The sequence below is a fragment of the Labrus mixtus genome, chromosome 16, assembly GCF_963584025.1.
Source record: "Labrus mixtus chromosome 16, fLabMix1.1, whole genome shotgun sequence".
NCBI classification, from domain to species: Eukaryota; Metazoa; Chordata; class Actinopteri; order Labriformes; family Labridae; genus Labrus; species Labrus mixtus.
The window spans coordinates 11001079-11021137 of NC_083627.1; the positions used below are offsets into that span (position 1 = coordinate 11001079).

The window sequence follows — 20059 nt, forward strand, 5'->3', positions numbered from 1 at the left end:
GTGAGCTGAAGGTTTCTCTGTCTAAAAATAATTAGATATAGTCTCATCATAACCTCCCTACAGAGATAACTCAAAAACATCCTCAAGATATTCATCTATTTTTACCGGCATTATTTCTCAAAAGTTACAACTACCGTAATGGTGATAATGATCAAGCATCACTCTCCCTCTTAAACATGTTCATATAGTTGCATACTTAACAACATGAGGTACACAAAGTTGGAATTCCTTTATAAGTTTGACTTCTCTACACAGACATACAAAATATTATAAGAAAGGACTAGAACTAAGAGGTGATATTATTGGCTACTATAATTACAAAATGTCTCATTTTGATCTGATCTTTTTGTTCTCTGAAGCGGACTTTTGAAGCCAAGTGGTGATGGATGCCATATTTGAAATGCTGCCTCAACCTTACGTCTGGTCATTCTAATAACAGTCAAAGACATGTAGCTGAGGAATGCATTTAGTCACATGTCAGTCAGATCAGCCGTGCCATGCCCCTTAAAATCATCCAAACGGATGAGTTAAACAAAGATCATCACATGTAGATGGATGGATGGATATATCTACTTAATTGAAACCAAACTGGGAAATTGTGGTGTTACAGCAGCAGGTTATCAAAGAAAAGTTAAACAGTCCTAGAATAAATACAAAGTAAATAAGCCCTAACAATATCAAAAATACAATTAAGAATAAATACATCCAGAATTTAACTTTACATTACTTCTAAGTCTCAATAAAGAAAAACATAGATTCTTAGAGGTTATGACTTTTTGACATTTGTGGAGGGCAGATGGGTAAATGTGCAAAACAGTGATGAAAGTTTTAATTGTGCAGTTACATTATAGAAGCTGTGTGAATCCACTGATACATACAGTATGTACAGTGTACCAACAACGAGCTTCTCAGGTCAACGTGTTTTTTTAAACAGGCTCTACACAGTTGTATTTGTACTATAAAAAAGGGCATTTTAACATGGGTGTTAATGACACTCACAGGCTATTGCAACTAGCCTGACGTGGACTGCAGTTTTTTTTGCACCACATTTTACAACACTGGATTGCTGATTTACCTCAGGCAAAGCATGCTGTGTGATGCTGTGTCATGTAAGAACACCTAAATAGCCCAATGTAGAGATCATAATATGCTATTTGAGACTTAAAGATTCTGATCATGGTTTGTATCGAGCACTAAGCATTTCCCAAATATAAGCACTATAGTTCATCAGTGATTAAAAGCCAAATTTATTTAGATCCTACACATGGGATGCTCTCACAGAGCAAGATATGTTTGCTACTTCTGACAAGTTGCATATTGGACAGTTATGGCTTCTAACATCTTTTATTTCAGCTTAATTTTCAGCTTCAGGCTTTCTTTACTTTTCCACATTCAGCTGCTTATTCACCTATAATAATTGTATTTTGTAGACTGTGTTTCAATATCAACCTGTGAGAGTCAAATCTTTTCTCAGGGTTTTTTTTGTTAAGGAAGAATTGGGGAAATCCTCTATTCTTGGTGCATTATACAACATTATTTTTATATACCTTGGTGACGCAGAGGAAAACCTACACACTTCATCATCACACTGTCTTGCAGATTCTTTAGATGACCTCAGCCTCTCTCTCTTGCTTTACTTGGTGTTGCACCGGAAAGTAGCAAATTGTGATTCCTGTCAGCACTACCTCTTTGGTGCATCCCTCGCCACAAGCAGAGGTGCTCTGTTGGTGACTCATAGACCTACAGGGGTTGATGTTGTTAGCCCTATTCAGACTGCCTTTTTTAAGGAGGGTACATTTACGTTCCTCTGATGTTTCTCGTTCAATCTGAATGTTGCAGAGGCGTTATGTGGGGGGACGCAGTGATCCCCTCTCTGTACCGCCTTCAGAGGTAGTAACAGAGGTGTTACAGAGGCGAGACGGTATCAGCTGAGCCAGCGGGGGAGCGCGGCGCTGTGTTTTTGTGCATGTCTGACTGCGTGTGTATGTGGAGTTCCCACTGTGCCGTACTTCTGCAACGCTGGAACGCAATGTGAATTCACAGAGTGGAACAAAAATATTACGCCGTCGCAGAATCAATTTGAATGTACAAACACGTAATGACGACTGCGCTTAGTTACACCAATTTTGCAGAAATGCTGTCTGAAAAGGGCTAACATTTCAGGGGAATTAGGGGTGCGGCGCTCATTGTTGCAGATTGCAAGTTGACTTCTGCTTCCCTCAGTTTAAATAGCTCCATGTTAATTAATAATTTCCTTTATGTAAGGAAGCATGGCCATGACAACAGGTAAACAATGTAAAGGAATCTTGTCCTTGAAATAGCAGCAGCTCTAGACATGAAAATTGTTCACTTGAAAATACGAGTCAGATTAGTTTCTCCTCCACCGTGGTTGTTCAAAAAGTTGATGTCAGAAATCCCGCCCCTTCTTGATTTTGATTGGTGGGTGAGCGAAAAGTTACATTAATGAGCGCAGCAGTGTTCCAAAAGTGGAACTATTTTCAACTGAGAGCACTGTGACAACAGAGATGAAAAGTAACTGACTCTGGAGCATTTGGACGCAGTGTTAAAAACGCTAAACTGCATTGGTTTTATATTACAAATGGGCGCTGCCAGTGCAAAAATCATCCGAAGTGGACACAGGCCCTTATGGGGAAACACTTCTTCACTCTGGAATTCCAATGTTAAATCCTTTTTTTTTCGCTTCGAAATCATTTGAAAGCAATGCCAAACATGTTGAAGGCTTGTATTCTAATTCAGGTGGGAAAAATATGTCCCAACGGCTTCAAGTGATGTTAAAAAAGACGTGAAACACCAAGAAAGTCCTGATGGTTCCTGATAGTTTAAATCAATACTTTGTACAAATCGCTGCCCAAGTTGTTGCTGAAACATTATCTTTTGCTTAAAATGACAATCCATGTGAAGATAGAGAAAAGATAGAGATCGTTCTACCCCTGGGGGTTTTCTCCGAGGTTATGGAAGGGCCAAAAGTAAGCAGCTGAAGCAGGATTAGAGTGACATGTGTTATTTACTTTTGCCATTGTTGCCTTGTTATAGCATTTGCCATTGTCCTTAGAGATGGGTAAAAGATAAATATTCAAGCTCGCACTTCACTTTATTTGGTTATTGCCTTAATTCAAGTGTGGTAATTTATCCATTTAATCATTATAACTGAAGTGTAGACTGCAGTATCTGGAGCTGAATGTGTTCAGTGTTAAAATGACATGATGATTATCTGCTTGGAGAAGCATCTTGAGCTAGAGCTTCATTAAATGAGTGACAGTATCACTTCATACTTTAGATTAAAGTTTGGTTTCGCTGCTCATAAAGAACCTCAAAACAAGATTAGTTTCAGCTTCAGATTCCCACTTACACTGCACTTCCTGTGAGATAACTTCATGTAGTCTTTTAAAGGGGACATATTATGAAAAATCCACTTTTACAGTGTTCTTGAACATTTATTTATTTAATGTTGCCTAATTGTCTACCGATCCCCAAAAAGGAAAAATAAACCCATCCAGTCCTTTGTATGAGGTCTGCATAAGTCTTACAACACGGAGAAAAATGCTCCGTTTCAAGTTTGTTCTCCTTGTGACATCACAGTGGGATTCTAAATACCCTCCCCTCCCCTGGTATCTCCACCCATGGACTCCACCTCCAGCGTATAGCGAAACATATGCGCAGGTCCGCCATTTTTATTCTAGCTAGGGACGGAGTGATGTCTACCAGGAAAACTCAGGGGGGGTCATTGCATTTAAAGAGACACACACACCAAACCGGAGCGTTCTGAGAGAGCTGATTTATACAGGGTCACAAACCTCCTCTGGTGATTGATTCATGTTATATTTTGACCAAAGCACAGCACAGATGTTTCATTTAGACCACAGGGGACTGTTTGAAAAGGTGGAAAAGGGGTAAAATATGTCCTCTTTAAAGTCAGTAAAGCCTCTTTTTGTATAGAAAGGACATCCGTTGATAAGAAATACTTCTGAATGATTCCTTTTTAGGAATATCACACCTCCTTCTTTGCGTTTCTATTTTTATGTTGTGCTGCTTCACTGTTTTAATTATACATCTATAACTTTTTCACACAGGTCTTAAATCATAATAAGTACAAAAAGGCATAGCAGAGAATACATGTGTGTTGGCCAAAGAAAAGTGCAGCAGTGTTTTAAGACTTCACTTTCCATTTGATTCTGATCTCCGGCTCCCATGCTGGTTATCCATTTACCACCCACTGCTCTGCCTGTACAACTCTAGCACTGTGCTAAACTTTCCCAGAATATAAGTGCTATCAAAAGTTGCATGAGTATGAACATGTGATACATTTAGTGGTAGATGTGAAGGATTTATTTAGCTTTTCCTAGACTGGTATTCTTTGGCAGACTACATTAGCTACTTTTTGGCTCAACTTTTTCACCTTGAAACTACATGATGCACATTAAAGACATATAGGGTGAATTTTCTTTTTTCTTTTGGGGGGGGGGGGGGGGGGGGGTGCTTTGATCTCTCACAAAATGGCTTTTAGATGAGTGGTCTTTCAAAAATATGTAGTTGATTTTTGTCAACTGTTACACAATTGGTCAATATGTGTCAAAAAAGTTTTGTGTAATAACCATGGTGAAAGAAATGTTCTGATACGGTACAGATTGATGCTGCAGAACATCGTTTTTTTTCTCAACTTTGCTCTTTGGAGCCTTCTGAAGCAGCACCATAGGGTCGGGGCTCAGTTGTTCAAATGAATTCATTTATATTTTAAGTTTTAAAGATCATGAAAACCAGCTTGGTTTTTACAAATAAAAACTAGATTGCATCAAAGTGATACAGGGAGATTTGAGGATAAACCAAATCAAGCCAACCATTGCTCTGAATGAGACTTGATAATGTTTATTTTGTCCACATGGGGCACACAATCCACACAAAATCAAGTTTGTCTTAGTTGCTTTAAATTCAATATTTTATCTTTGATATTCACAGCTTTTTTATAGGGAAATCTTTTCAACACTAAAGTCAACTTGACGACTTTGTCACTAGTAACATTGGACTGCTCAATAGTCTAAATGATTAAGATCAGTGAAAAATGTTTTATTATTTGACCAGTTTATCATCACTACGACTTGATCCTGGAATCCAGCCTGAAGCCTTGCTTGATTTTAATTTTAGTCAACATTTTCCTATTTAAGACTATATGGTCTTAATCACTAGTTCAAAGTGTTTTTCGAGCAGCATGATGTTCATTTTGTAAGATATGGTCTCATTCTCATTTAGGGTGAAATCAACAATGAACTATCAATGAGTAGAGCATGGTAACCTGTGAAAAGCTGCAACCATGGTCACATATCAGCCAGAATAATATATACAGAGGGATGCTCATCCACCTTTCTTTTCCCCCAAATATAACAACATATGGTTAATAAAAACAAAGAAGGTGGTGGCTAAAGTGCTAAGCTCAAGATTTTGAAAGGGGCGTTAAGATGGATATGTGCTTTACAGTATGTTTTGTTTTGAAGTAATGAAAGAATGTCATTGGGCCTCATTCGCCAATATCTCCTTAAGAATTTTCATACGATTTTTTTAAAGGTTGTTCTTAAGAAGATTTCTAAGAAGACTCTTCATCAGATTCACCAACGTGTTCTTAAATCTCCTTGTGTTTGTAAGTTGAAAGCACGGCCTGTTGTTCCCAATTAGCATAGGTAACCGCCCACTGATGCCCATAAAAGGGCATGATGGCAGGGTCCTGCAGACACACAGAAACACATGCTGGTAGCAAAGGAAACAAGGTTCTGGGGCTTAAACGGAGTGCTGAAGATGGCGCCAGCTGATCACCAGACTCAAAGTGTCGAAGTAACTTCAACAGTTCTGAAGTGGAGGTCCCACTGCGGGGACTTCAGCACCAAACAAACTGTTTAATTCAGCAGTGTAAGTAGTGGTTACAGAGACGCATGGGATGCAATAAACATAATTAATGTATGTGAACTGAAGTGTCATGTTAAGGCCCTAGGTTATTTATTTTAAAACACCACTCTGATTTTTATGATCATACAAATATGTATAAAACATTTGATTAATTATGAAAAAAATGTGAAAAAAATGTAAACCCTATAATATTCAATCAAATGTAAGCTTGATGCTCGAGCTGGTTAGCACTCAAACGTGCGTAAGAGTGCTCTCGAGGGTTTGTAAATTCTCTTCTTACCTAAGAACAAACCCAAATAAGAAAACATTGATGAATCCCAGAATCTTCTTAAAACGTTTGTAAGTTAGATTTGTCCTTAAGAACGGTTGGTGAATGAGGCCCACTATTCAGTGTTATATATAATTTTCCGATACACCATCATTCACTTTCCCTTTTGTCATCCTTGTCTCCTGATAAAGTCGATTTGATATGGTTGTACATACGTAGAGGTTGCATTAATGGCCAGTTCTACAATTGAATTCTACTTCTCTAGAATCTGATACAATACGACAGAATGTGCCTCAGAGGCACAAAATGTCACGTCTGGTAATAACTGCAGATGTATATATATAGACTATGTCTTTTCCCCCCTTTGACTGACATTCCCTGCAGACACAGTCGTTGTCTTTTACTCCACCAGCGAGTGCTTTCATCCTGTAGAGTTTCCACTGGAAGTCTGACAGACATAAATTCATTATCAGAAGATTATGACATAGATCCAGCATATTGATTCTTTTCAATACGTCTGTAGGCAGAGAACAGAGGATGCAGCCCCTCTCAGCGAGGCTTGGCTCAGTTTTGGCAACATGCAGATAATTTCCTATGACATGCACCCAGCGCACTCGCTGATTATTCAGAGCGAGGTAGGATTTTTGCATACAGACAGGATCAGAGCCACATTCTCACAGATCTCCGTCTGCTGGAACCATATTGCGCTTGTCTCTTCAAGTCGTCCTCTCTTGACATCAGATGGCCCCGTCATTTCCTATTTCTTTCCTGTTCCATGATGAATGAGGTGTCAGGAGCAAGATGTTTTCTTGAGGTTTCATCCACCACTGGTGGAGACGAAGCTTGAATCCCACTGTCTCAAAGATAAATCTGTCAATCATCAGCATATTCCTCCAACAACAAATGGTTTCTAATTGTTTCTGTATAGTTGTTTTTTAGAAACAGAGAAAAGAGAAAGGGCTTTTAAAGCATGGTGTGACATATAGCTCTTTGAACGGCTAATAGTTTTTATAGTTGTGTGCGTTTGAGCAGAACGTGAAAGAAGCAACAGGTAGATGTTTCCATCTTCTGGAACAGACACCTTGTGGCAGGTAATATTTATTGAATGCCACGCCTGAAAAGCAAAGTTCAGAATTGATGTGTTTGAGCAATAAGTTTAGTTTGCTGAGTGTGTTTCCTCTCCTTGAAGGATACACACTGGGGTGGGGGGGGACATGGCGAGTAACAGAGTGCTGCTTTCATCTTCTCATATCATTCACAGACAGTCTTTTACAAGGTCTTTATCCCCTTGATGGTGTTCTGTAATGGCCAATAAAAAAGTAGAAGAAGTAATGCACCTCCGTCTGTGAATGGACGCTTTGAAGTCTTTGAGCCCGACAAGGTTCCCAAAAAATGCTGTGACACCACGCAGTGAAGCCCAGGCTTTTCTTTTTTGTCTTTTCATGTTCGCTTTGAACAGAGCAGAACAGAGAGAAGGGGACATGTCGAGGATTTGTATGATGTCTTTTTTTTGTGGTTAGTTTAATTAAACATGATTCACAGTGAAGGAATTTAGACTGACAATAATACAGGTCTACTCTTGTGAAATATATAAATTGTACATTTGTTCAATTCCAGTACTTTTTATTGGAATTGTATTTTTTTTCTTTTACTACTGCTCATTTTAATTAAAAACTATTCATAAGTAATGTGCAGAAAGGTGTTAAATATCTGGGTTTCTTTGGTCTATGTGGATGCATTAAGACTCATCTAAATCTAAGTAAGCTTATCAAGCCTTACCTTCAAGAATTGAGGGTTTGTTTAATACTTGAAGAAAGCATTACCATCCCATTGGGTTATGGGAAGAAAAATCAGTCACGACAGAATTACAATTATGAAGTTTCAATATTCTGTATTGATTCCAAATGACCAAAAATCATGTCATTCTTCGTAAATGTTATACAAAGTCTTTTACTGCTGGCATCTTCTTCAGGGCACCTTGGTATGCCGACGCAGCAGGAGGTGTGTCAGTCCTGTCTCGTCAGTCATGCTGCTAACATTAGCTAGCTCCCAGCGTCAGTAACGTATAGCTGTGTCTGACATACTAACGTACTGTCTATGGAGCAGTAAGCCCGTCCTGTCTCTTGGATTACAGTCACCGGAGTGGGAAGCAGCTTGACCTGATGAAATGCCTGAGATCATATCATATGCCACCAACCGGTTTTAAAATAAGTGGCACATCGGCCAACAACAGCTGACTGACACACACACAGCATCATTTTACTGAATTTCTGCCAATTCTGAACATACAATAAAAATAACAAGGACCAACGTTTGTTTAATTTCAAAGACCTTCACTCCCATGGTGTTGTCCACAATGAAGCGGGACAACAGACCGGAGTAGATCCTGTAATTAGCGCTGCTTTGTAACAAAAAGGGAGGGTGGGGTGAATGGGGAATCGGTTTAAATCTAAAACCAATTTTCAATCCAAATGTGACCCCGAGAATATGATGATGTCGATGCAAAACACTGAGTAGAACTGATCATAAAAATGATGTGGCAACAACAAACTAAAGGAATTTTTCTGTCAGTTGTTAGGGATTATCAGACGTCTTCAAGCCAATCAGAATCTAGTATTAACCCAGACATTATGTAAGAGTGATTAATGAACCATTGATTCATGATTGACATTCTTAGTAAAAACACCTGACAGTGATGTTTTATAACAGGCCTTTAGACATTGAAGACATTGAAGACATCTCCAATGGATTTATGACCTCAAAAGTTCATTATGCTGCACCAGCAACATGAAGTCTGAAGATTTTTGCCAAAGGACCTATTTACCCCCCAAATATTACTCTGAGGCTGTTTTCTTAACCACCTTGAGCTGAGAAAATCACCAGGCTCTAATGGTCACTGCTCTGCACACACAGAATGTAAATCAGCAGCACTCTGCTCGCTCACTTTATGTTCCCTGGTTAGAGGAAAAAGGAGCTCCCCTGTGGACTGTCAGACTGCCCCGACCTTTTCTGCCATTGGACCTTTGATCTAATGAGCAAATTATTATGAGATGGAACAAATTAGAGTGTCAGTTTTTAATACAAATGGATAATAAGAAATATTGTCCAAGATGTCAGTTTGGAGTCATTTCCATTAGCGTTGTAATTACGTGGGTTTGACAGTCAAGTCCTTTAGTGGGTAATTCTGTCGTACAGATGGGTTTGATTAAAGCATTTGAACAGTATCTAATTATCAGAATTGAAGAGCTGAGGCCCCGAGGCTTTTGTCTCTAGCTGTCATCTGAATAAATACAACTAGTGGGTGGACGTCGTCGATCTGCATCTTGTGATATGAGCCCTCTCAGCTCATCTCCAGCTTCTTCAATGGACTCTTGTTTTCGAGTTTCATAGTGATCCTCCTTTTTTTCTATGCTGTGTTATCCGTCCAGACCTTTATTCATGAGATTCACCTCTTTGCTGCTGATATGAAATTTAAAGGAAAATCTGTTTACATCAGGTGTTTATGGAACAATTTTGAGAATTTTTTATGGGGAAAAGTAATACTACTATATTGTGTTTAGAGCAACTGCAACGACCAAATTTCCCTCTGGGATTAATAAAGTATTTCTGATTCTGATAACTAGGTATGGGTATTTTTTTATTTTATAAAATAAGCGTTCTTACCTGTTAAAGATACAATATGTACTTTTACTAAAATATCCTAATTAATAAAAATCTGCTTAACCTACATTGTTGAATCTTTGGTTGTTGAATACTTCCCTTACCTCAAACATTTCCAACAGTTACCAAGGCCAGATAAATTTGTCATTTTGTAGTTGTAACGGGATGTGTCGCTGTGGCTGCTACAGACTCGGCATGTTTATCGTTGCCGTGGAAACAACGGATGTTAAGTTGAAGACTGCTACATTAAGAAGCGGGAGCTGCTACTGAAAGCTGCCGTACTGTTGCTGAATGTGCTGCTGTGATAAAAACGTCATGTAAATTATACTCAGACACATTAGCTTGACGGTAAACGTATTCTCTTCCTCAGGTCGATTTCACCCATTCATCTTAGCTAAGGTCAATTTGGAATTAGTTTTCACCAGGGGTGGGGGGGAAGTAGCAGAGAGAATCACTAACATGATTCCCTCAGCCTTGATGTCATCTTTTGTCATTGTTTTGATTGAGAGCAACACGGCAGCAAGATTTACAGTACATACTGTGCGTTTAAAGCTCATTATTTACCATAATACTAAACATAATATTCAGTCTTATGGATGCTCTTATTATTTTGCTCTATCTATTTCCTTGCCAGCTGAAGGTTGCTTTAAGACCTTAATGTTTCCAATCCCCTTTCTGCATCCACACCACATGTGGCTCCCAGGAGATATAAACCTGCCTCTGGGGGGTTTACATCTCATCTCATCACAACATCAACCCCCAAGCCCTCACTAGTTGCTTCCACAATTGTCGTTGCAGAGCCAGCTCAGTAAGTGCTCACAGCAGCATTTTCTCATTTTGAGCCATGCCCCCTCTCCATTCGCCATTCCTTTTACCTTTGCCAGATCGTTGCACACAAGGGCCGACACGCCTCATTGCATGAGCTTTTCAAACAAAGCTTGTTTCCATGGTGACCACCTTTCCCCTTCTCCTGCTACTTTTATGGCAGCAGAGCACATAATGCATCTGCAGTCCGTTATCCCGTCCTCAGCAGTCCAAGCCATGTAGAAATATAACCATTGACTTTCCTACTCTTTGCATTTCAAAACACCCTTTTCCTTAGGCCCCAGAAATAGGAACAAACAATATCATCTCTTGAAAAAAAAAAAAAACAGTATCTGTTGGAGATAGGACTTAGTCACATGGTTATCAACAAAGATGAGCGCCAACTGCTGAGATGTACATCTGCTGCTGCACGACCTCTTCCTGGGAGTGAGGTTCTTTTTTTTTTTTTTCACAGCATCTGCAGGAGTTTTTTTTTTTCTTTTTCCCCCTCCTCAAAGTTTCTTGAAATAATATGTTCCCTAGGGGGTGTTTTAGCCCTGCAGGCTGTCTTGGGATGCGTTAGTTATGGTGCTAGAACATCAAGACCTTCCTCTAATCTCATGTCCTTCTATACTCTACTGTGTTGGCAGACTGTGCCCCATCCTGCATCAGTCCTCTTTGACACAATCATGTTTTTAATATTGTTGGTATTCTGGATGTTGCCGAATAACGACCAATTCTATTTATTCATAGGGAAAGAAATGGCAGATTTATCTGTCCCTCAGCCATTTCCTTCTCCAGTCGCCTGTAACTTTATCGACCTTACAGTAATGTGAAGCCCTGTGCTGTCATTGGATTATCCGATTCACTTACACGGGTATTATTTACCAGCTTTAACATCCCAGCATCAAATCTATCTTGGGACTTTTGTTGCATGTCATTCCCTTCTATCTTTCACATTCCCTACCTCTCTTCACTGAGCTAATAATGGCAACATGCCCCCAAAAAGAGACTCAGGATTTCAGCAGCAGAGATAAAAATAGCTCACTCGGCTAGCAAAGATTCTGCAAAGCTTCATTTTGAACGACAGCCAGCACATTATAGGATTTTCTGAGTATAAGCATTCTTCATTACCTATATGTAAACAGTAATTGGCAGTAAAGATCCTTTTTTTTATCCCGGTTACTCAAATAGAGCGAGAAGCGGATGGATAAAGCGCCTCTGCCTCTGCAGCCACTGCATACAAAGGGTTACACAGAGTCAGCCGCAGTCTAAAAATAGTCTGTTGCTCTCGCCTGCCTCTGCACGGGCCTCTATGGATCTACGCCCTTAAGCTCTTGCACGTGAGGTAAAAATAACCCTCTCTGTGAAAACATTCACACACACACACACACACACACAGTACATTCTCTGTGCTCAGCTTCTCCCCTGTGACATAACACAATCACTAGCCATGAAAAAAAAAGATGCAAAAAGGCTCTGATAAAACGTTTCTTTGGAAACATTTGCTGTTCTGTTTTGCTGTTTAGAGCATTGTACATATTGCTCACAGCATGCACACAGTTACACACAAGCGAGAACATGCACATGTTGAAGATAAACAAGCTAAATATACCTTAAATACTTAAACACTCAACTGCAGCATAGCTGCGATTGCAGAACACCCCCAAGACTTGTTGGAGCAAGCATGTGCACAGCACTGAGGTGTCAGAATTGTTATTTTGTGTACACGTAGGAGTTTATGGACCTCGTGTTTGAAATGATTCATGGCTTTGCAGTTGTCAGATAAAAGCCATCCCTTACGCTTTAATGTGATTTTCATGTACTTTGGGTCTGAGGCAGCACAGCATTTAATTAGGAAGGGGTCATTCCTCTGTGACCGGCTCGTCCTAAGCTGGTGTTATTACTGCCGTTAATAAAGGCTTCACTGCCACAGCTATCTGCAGGATGGTGATAATTAGCAGCTATCTGCAGGATGGTGTCAAAAGTCCCAGCCGGTGAACAGGATGATATTTACTGGTATGAGTATTTTGTGACAAAATATTAGAACAGCTGTACTTTGAAAAAACATTACTGCCCATGGAAAATTACACCTGTCTATTGGTTTTATTGTTGCTATCTTTGAGTCCATGCTGTTTTTATGCAATAACTTCCATGACTGCTAAATCACACTGACCTGTTCCAATACAATACAAGAGCTACAAAAAATGTTGAACCATATCCTTTCTTTTTTGATCAGCTTTATCTAATGTTGTAAAGGTCATTGGTTAAAATCCATCAAATCATAAACATTACAGTTGACATCGCTGTCTCCAAGTGTTGTTTGTTTTGCTGTCCCAATCATTAATCATTGCCATAGTCCCAGTGACTCCACCAAATGGTTTCTGAAGAGGCGAGATGAAGCCCCATGATGGTGGTTGACATATTGGAAAGTGTCTCAGCCTACATTCTGTCCATCTAGAAACAGGCAAAGCGGTAGAGTAGAGGCGGGATTTAAGTCTTCTGGCAGACAGCAACAGCATGTCATTAAACTCAGCCATGCCCCTAATTATGCAAATGTCAGAATAAGTCTTAGGCTTAATAAAATCAAAACGGATAAGTTTAAAAAAACGTGATCCCCATACAATGTGTACCAATAAAGAAATGAGCCTTTGAAACAAAAATAGATTTTAAACCAGGCTGTAAACATACTTATTTCTGCTTTAAAAATTGGCTTTTTAATATGGGACCTAATTGGGATTCATTGGTTTTGAAATCACCCTCAAGTGGACAATCAAGGCACTGCAATTTATTTGCACTCGTTAATTTTTCAACACTTGCTTGCCACTTGGTTCAAAGACAAGCAATATAATGTAAACTGTACTTTCTACTCTGTCCTTATGAGACAATAAGTCACACTTTGTGGGTTAATTTAAATAATGCACTAAATGTTTTTAAAATCAACAGATTTCACTAGAAAAAAAAGATCAAATAAACCCTAAAGCATTTTTTGGTTATACTTTAGAAAATGACCACCATAAAAAAAAAAATCAGAAAGTAACATTTTCTCTTATTCCACTAGTTTCTCTGAGAAGCCACCGTAGTGCTGATATGCTAGCAATGTCCCCAACATAGGAGGTAAATGCAGAATGAAAGGACTAACATTTTGGCTGACTGGGCATTGTAAACAGTGTAGACATCCACAGTTGAAATTACTTTATATTTTCACAAGTTACAGTATAGATTTGTTTCTGATGAATACACGAGACAGGAGTCATCTTTTGGGAAGAACTTGTGTGTGAAGATAATAAAGGTGTTTTTAAAATTAACGAGCCACTTAACTGGCAGCTACAAGAAAGAATTCCCAGCCCCTACTTTGAGAAGCCTGACTTAACTTTTCTCTCAATATACTTGTGTTGTGTTATTAATCTGTGAAAGCAAATATATATGCACTATATTTTTGGAAACGTAACAATGCCAAGATTGTACCTTATGAGTAAATGTTTATGTAATATCTATAATATATATAGAAACTGTTCACTGACAACACAATATGTTCATACTGGTAAGTCAAACTTAAATCCAAAAGACAACTGGACCTGGAAGATTTTTTTGCAAAAGGCTTCTGTTCTGAGAATTGAAGAAGTTGGCAGAATCGAATTGGGTGACTTTGAACCTTTACCGACACGTTCATACTGGTTCTGTCAGGAAGAAAATCAATTATGTTCATTTATTTTGTATTCATTACACTGGTAGTCCTTGTTGGAACAGCTCATGGACTTGAGTTTATATATCACTTTTTTAGTCTTCTGACTACTCAAAGCACTTTTACACTGCAGGTCACACCTACACATTCACACACTGATGGTAGAGGCTGCTATGTAAAGTGACCATCAGGAGTGTCCAACCCATTTATACACATTCATACTGTACACGACTGCCAAAGCAGCGGGATCAACTTGGGGTTAAGTGTCTTGCCCAATGACACATCGGACATTTGGTTGAAGGAGCTGGAGATCAAACCTACGACCTTCCGGTTGAGAGACGACAGACTCTACTAGCTGAGCCACAGCTGTTAGTGAATTATTTTTTTTTTTTCTATTTTTAGATTTGAGGCATGAGACAGAATGTTTAAATTGAGTCATACCCTTTATCATGTCACAGTACTTTTTTTATACTCGGTCATTTCAGCTAGAGCAGCAGGTTAACACAGAGTTTGAACTTTAAACTTAACAGTTTTCCATAAAACTTTCTCAACACATTATTCACCGGGCAATAGAACAGAGGTAGGATCTGTTCAGCAGAGCCATGAAAATAGTGCAGAATAACACCGTGCCTGATGCTTTGTGCTTTCAACTTGCTCAGGGCAAGCACACCTCTGCTTTGTTGCTACTCTCACAACACAGAGTCAAGCTTATTGTGAATCATCAAAATACCAAAATGGATCCCGGCTGCAAAACAAAATAGAGAGTGTCTACACCTGGCTAAACGCCTACATGCTCAGAAAAAGTCCACCGACAAATACTGGCAAGAAAATAAACCTCTCTTTTTTTGTTCTTTATGCATCGACGCAAATAGAATTACTTTTTTTTTTTTTTTTACTGCAGATCTAGTTTTCATCCATGAAAGTCTTTTAGGGTTTTCTGAGCGCTGACTGATTCCAAGCTTATCCCTTTGCGCAGATGGAAATTTGTGTGAGAACCGTTCATCTATCCATCTAGTCTCACATCTACCTGTGTGGCCTTTCTCAGCCACTGAAATGAATGTCATGCAGGCTGTTATCAGTGAGGGGCTTGAGGGGAGGCCGGGAGGAGCAACGTATTTGAAATCAGGGCTAGAGATGTTCCACGGTGGCTCAAGCTCAGCAAACAGTTTGTTATTAAAAGCCTTGTAATAGACCAGATTAGTCTAAAGATATGACCTAATCTTTGAAAGAGTCCACAATGAAATCAATAGAAAAGAAGATGGGGGCAGGGGCGGTGGTGGAGGGGTCTGGTCTGTTAAAGCTCTCCTGCCTTAACGAAAGAGGTCTTTTAGGCTTGGGGGTTTGATGTTTTTTTTTTTTTCTACACTAACCGTGACTGTTCTATGGACTCGATTTACTTCACATTGCATCTTCTTTATTGACAAGGCTTTACTGGTGCAATAGGTCGAGCTCTCTTTCTAAAAAAGCCTGTGCTGTTTTAAAATTGTATTCATTGAAGTTCCTCTATTGTTAAAGCTATCAAACTTTCTTCATGCTCATGAATTGTATAGTTACTGTAAAGTCGAGACACTGTCACTATAATGCTGTCATGAGATTTGTGGAACGGAACTTTCTTTTGATTACTCGCAGGAATGTATCAGTATAAAGACGTCACAGTGCAATTGAGGCTACTATATGCACTCTCTGCCTTCAATTCCAGATACTTAAAATGAGTTGGGATATGTTGTATGACACCTATTTTCTTTTGCCTAGCTTCAGTAAATGGCATCATAGTATTCATTAGCGTGTTTGACATTGCACACTGCAAACCCAAAGTTTCCCCACACAACTGATATAAAGAAGCAGGCAGGTCTTCTAGCTCCTTTGTCTCACCTTGCTACATCATTCTCCTTCTACTTATGTTTTGTTGGATCTGTTTTCTCTTGATCGTTTGTTGTTTAATGGCAATTAGCAAACAGTTATGCCACCTGGATTGGGGAGTGCCATCGGTGACTGCCTTTTTTTCCACTCAGACTTATTTGTTGTATCAATCAACCAATCTTTATTTGTATAGCATCAATTCATAACAAGTGTCATTTCAAGACACTTTACTACAGGTAAAAGACTTTACTCTTTGTTATTTAATATTACAAAAGACCATACTCATTGTTATGTTACAAAAAGCAGGTAAAAGACCTAGCTTAATCCATCACGAGCGTAGCACTTTAGCAACATTTAGCAAAAGTTACAGTGGCAAGAAAAAACGTCCTTTCAACAGGCAGAAATCTTGGGCAAATCCAGGCTCATGACAAAACAGCCATCTACCGAAACTGCGCCGGGTTTGAACATGGGAGATGGAATAAGATGCAGGAAGAGGGATAGGGAACAAGGGGGAGGGGCGGTGGTTCAGGCAGACCGTCCACCAACGATCCAGAGGAACCTAAGAGAGCTCAGGAGCTCCCAGGAAAAGATGTGGCTAATGAGATTTACAGATAGCCTAACCATGACATCTGAACAGAATACAAACACCTAAACACCCGTAATCACTCACAGTGAACTGTTATACTCTAGCCAATAGTTTTGTGTAGCCTGTACCGTGCAGTGACCACATTATAAATTCCATTGGAAAGATAACCTCTGTCACAGTTGGCCACTTCGTATCAATGTTTACTGATATATGATTTTTAAGCCTCTCGTTAATAAATACACTACTTCCTCTTCAGACTAAATCGAAAGTCTGTTTAAAGTCTGAAAATCCACAAGGAGTAAGCACACAAAAGGCTTTCATTACACCTATTACATTTTTGTATGTAAGGGTTATTTTTTAATTCTATATGTACTCAAATGTATGTTAATTTTACATGGATTCTAAGAAATACTATTATTTTAGTTGCTGTAGTAATTGCAATATGTGCTTTCATTCTTTGAAAACAGACCATAGTCCATGGACCAACAGTCCATATTGGTTCCCATTTGTCTTGTCAGTGTTAATGTGGCCATCTGGTTCTTAGTGATTACCTGTCTAAAGGAGACCAGACTCCGGCTTTGGGAGGCAATGTCTTCCCATTTAGGGTCCATTTACATTGTTACGACCTGGTATTTTTAGACTTAGTGTGTAATGTGTGCTTTTGAAGATGACTGAATGAAAAGCAGCGCCCATCTGAAGACCGGACTTCAGTCAGTGACATATGCCTACTGCCACTAAGCTTCAAAGGCAGATGATTTTGAGTGTGTCGCAGGAGCTTTCCTTGTGTCTTTGTTTTGAAGTCTTAATTTGTTATTTAATTTGTGTTCTGCTTTGTTGTAATAGCTGTGAAATGATAATTGCATTGCCTTTTCTTTTCCACCTTGCTTTGATGTAAGTGTGTCTCTGGACTCATCAAGACATTATTTTCTTGCAGTGTAATTTCATTAATTATTTCAAGTCAATGTGGCAGACAGATGAGGCAACAGATCACCTGTTAAGATAGTCAGGAGCTGGATAATGGGAAATTCAGAGTAAAATAACATGGATTTAAATTTGACTTTCTTCCCCAGTCAACTATCATTTTAAGATCATTTCTGATCTGCTAGATCCAAATTGTTCTCAGATAATCCCTCTTCATATTTTAATACTTGGTTTGATTGCTCAGTGTTGATAGCAGGTCAGGAAACATAACAAAGCAGAACCCAGTTTCGTCAGTCTGCCTCTTTTCCTCTCAGTGCATCAGAAAATAACTCCAAAGGGCGCCGACATGGCTTCTGAACTTGAATCCAGAGATCAACATGCTGATCAATACATGGATCCACTGTGTTTATTTATACAGAATGAAAATTTCACGGCATATGAGACCTTTGAACATGTGTTTTTTTTTTTTGTGTTTTTTTGTGTTTTTCTTTACAGAGAAACTGTCAGCGAGATGTCTGTCATGGTGTGATATATCAATGTTTTAAAACAGGGACTGACAGAATGAGTGAGACTATACCTCTAATCCTCTAACTGCTTTCTCTGGAGTTTAGGTCTAGGTTATCTGCAGTCCTCTCCCCGTCACAAAGTCGAAGTAGTTGTATTTATATTTATTTTAGGCAGAAAGTTCAAATGTTGTATATAATAGAAGCAAATTCATCAACATGTGCAGAGAAAAAGAAATACATATCTATTCAGTTTTTTATTTGTGTTGTACCAAATCATAACAGAAGTTATCTCATGACATTTTCAATATCATTTAGGATTAGTCTGTACTTTTTGAAATATAACTCCATATTGAGCCCCCCATCATCTTGAGCAAGCCCAGCTCCTCTTTATATTGTCAGAAATTGCCTGTAAAGCCAATGCAGAACAAGTGGAGGTTTCCAACATGAAACCAAAATAATTACTTTACCATCCAAAGAGAGGTCCTCAGGATCTTTTTTTTTATAGCACAAATTCAGATTATTCAGATATTATTATTTTTTATATATATTTGCCACCACTGGCCCTGTATAAAGTCGGTTTAATGTTTGCCAAGTCTTTTCAACATGGTAAATGCACATGGACTTGAATAGCACTTCTATGCGACTCAAATCTGTTTTTACACTACATGTAACATTCACCCATTCACACCCTTTCACACACCACTGGCTATGCCAATCGGGAGAAATCCGGGGTTCAGTGACTTGCCCGAGGACACTTACACATGTGGCTGCAGGAGCTGGGGATTGAACCCTTTCTGGTTGAGAGACAACTGTCACGGAGCCACATCCGCCCCTACATATGCTTTTCCAAACTGAGGAAATTTGGACCAACTCTTTAAAGGACAAAGGAAGTATATTTAAGATATACTTTATTAATTCACGAAGGACAATTATAACGTTTTTACTGAGCTATTATGAAACATGTAAAACACACATAGGTCAGAGATGACATATAGACATGCAGTTATGGAGAAATGTTAAAGTTGCTCCCAACTCAAGTTCCTACTGAGCTACTGCAGCCCCAAATAAACAACATATCTAGTTACTGTAGTTAAGATAAACTCTTCTAGTTCAATTGAGTAAATATTATCAACATGTGCATAGTAGTGCTCTCACTGAGACAGAACTACTGTGGCCAAACTATAGAAATAAGGAATGATTTCTAAAGGACAAAAGACCCTGGGTTACACTTGTGTTATTATGTCTGTTTCTCAGTTACACACTATTACTCATCATTACAACAGTAAAACGTTGCTTCTGTTCGGTGTCCTTGCTTCACTGTGCACAGCAACTTTGCTTATTTTTGAGTTATCACCTAAAACACATTAGTCTCTCACATTGTACTGTTTCCACTCTATAAAAATAATTGGCAGAAGAAGTTGGCATAATGCTGCGATAGCACACTCATGAGGCTAAGAAGTCAGAATGGTATCTAAGTCTACCAGAAAAAGCACCTATACGTTTCACCTGTCTGTTACCTTTAGAAACAGTTTATGGACTCTTTGGCTAATTGCAAACATTCTCCAAAACACCATTCTTGGTTAATTGTGATATTCATGGTCCCATTTAGATGGAAATTTATGACATGGCTGCGTGTTCTTGGAAAAGTCACCACAACAGCATCTTCATCAGGACATAGTCATTGGTATCAATCTAAATGTGATAATTTTGGGTTTGATTGGACCAAGCTGGGGAGAGCAAAAATATGCCGACCAATGTGTGTATATCTCATCGTCTCTTTTACTTCTTATATAAAATCTAGAGTGGCTACAAACAAGATTGAACCTGAATGCAAAAATACTGTAGCTTCATATCTG

At 38.9% G+C, this 20059-nt stretch overlaps 1 protein-coding gene across 2 annotated transcripts in view; it reads left to right on the forward strand.

The window, feature by feature from the left end:
• trappc9 (trafficking protein particle complex subunit 9) overlaps positions 1 to 20059 on the forward strand; it is a 211196-nt gene that overhangs the window by 118624 nt on the left and 72513 nt on the right. The gene's annotated exons all lie outside the window — the stretch shown is intronic.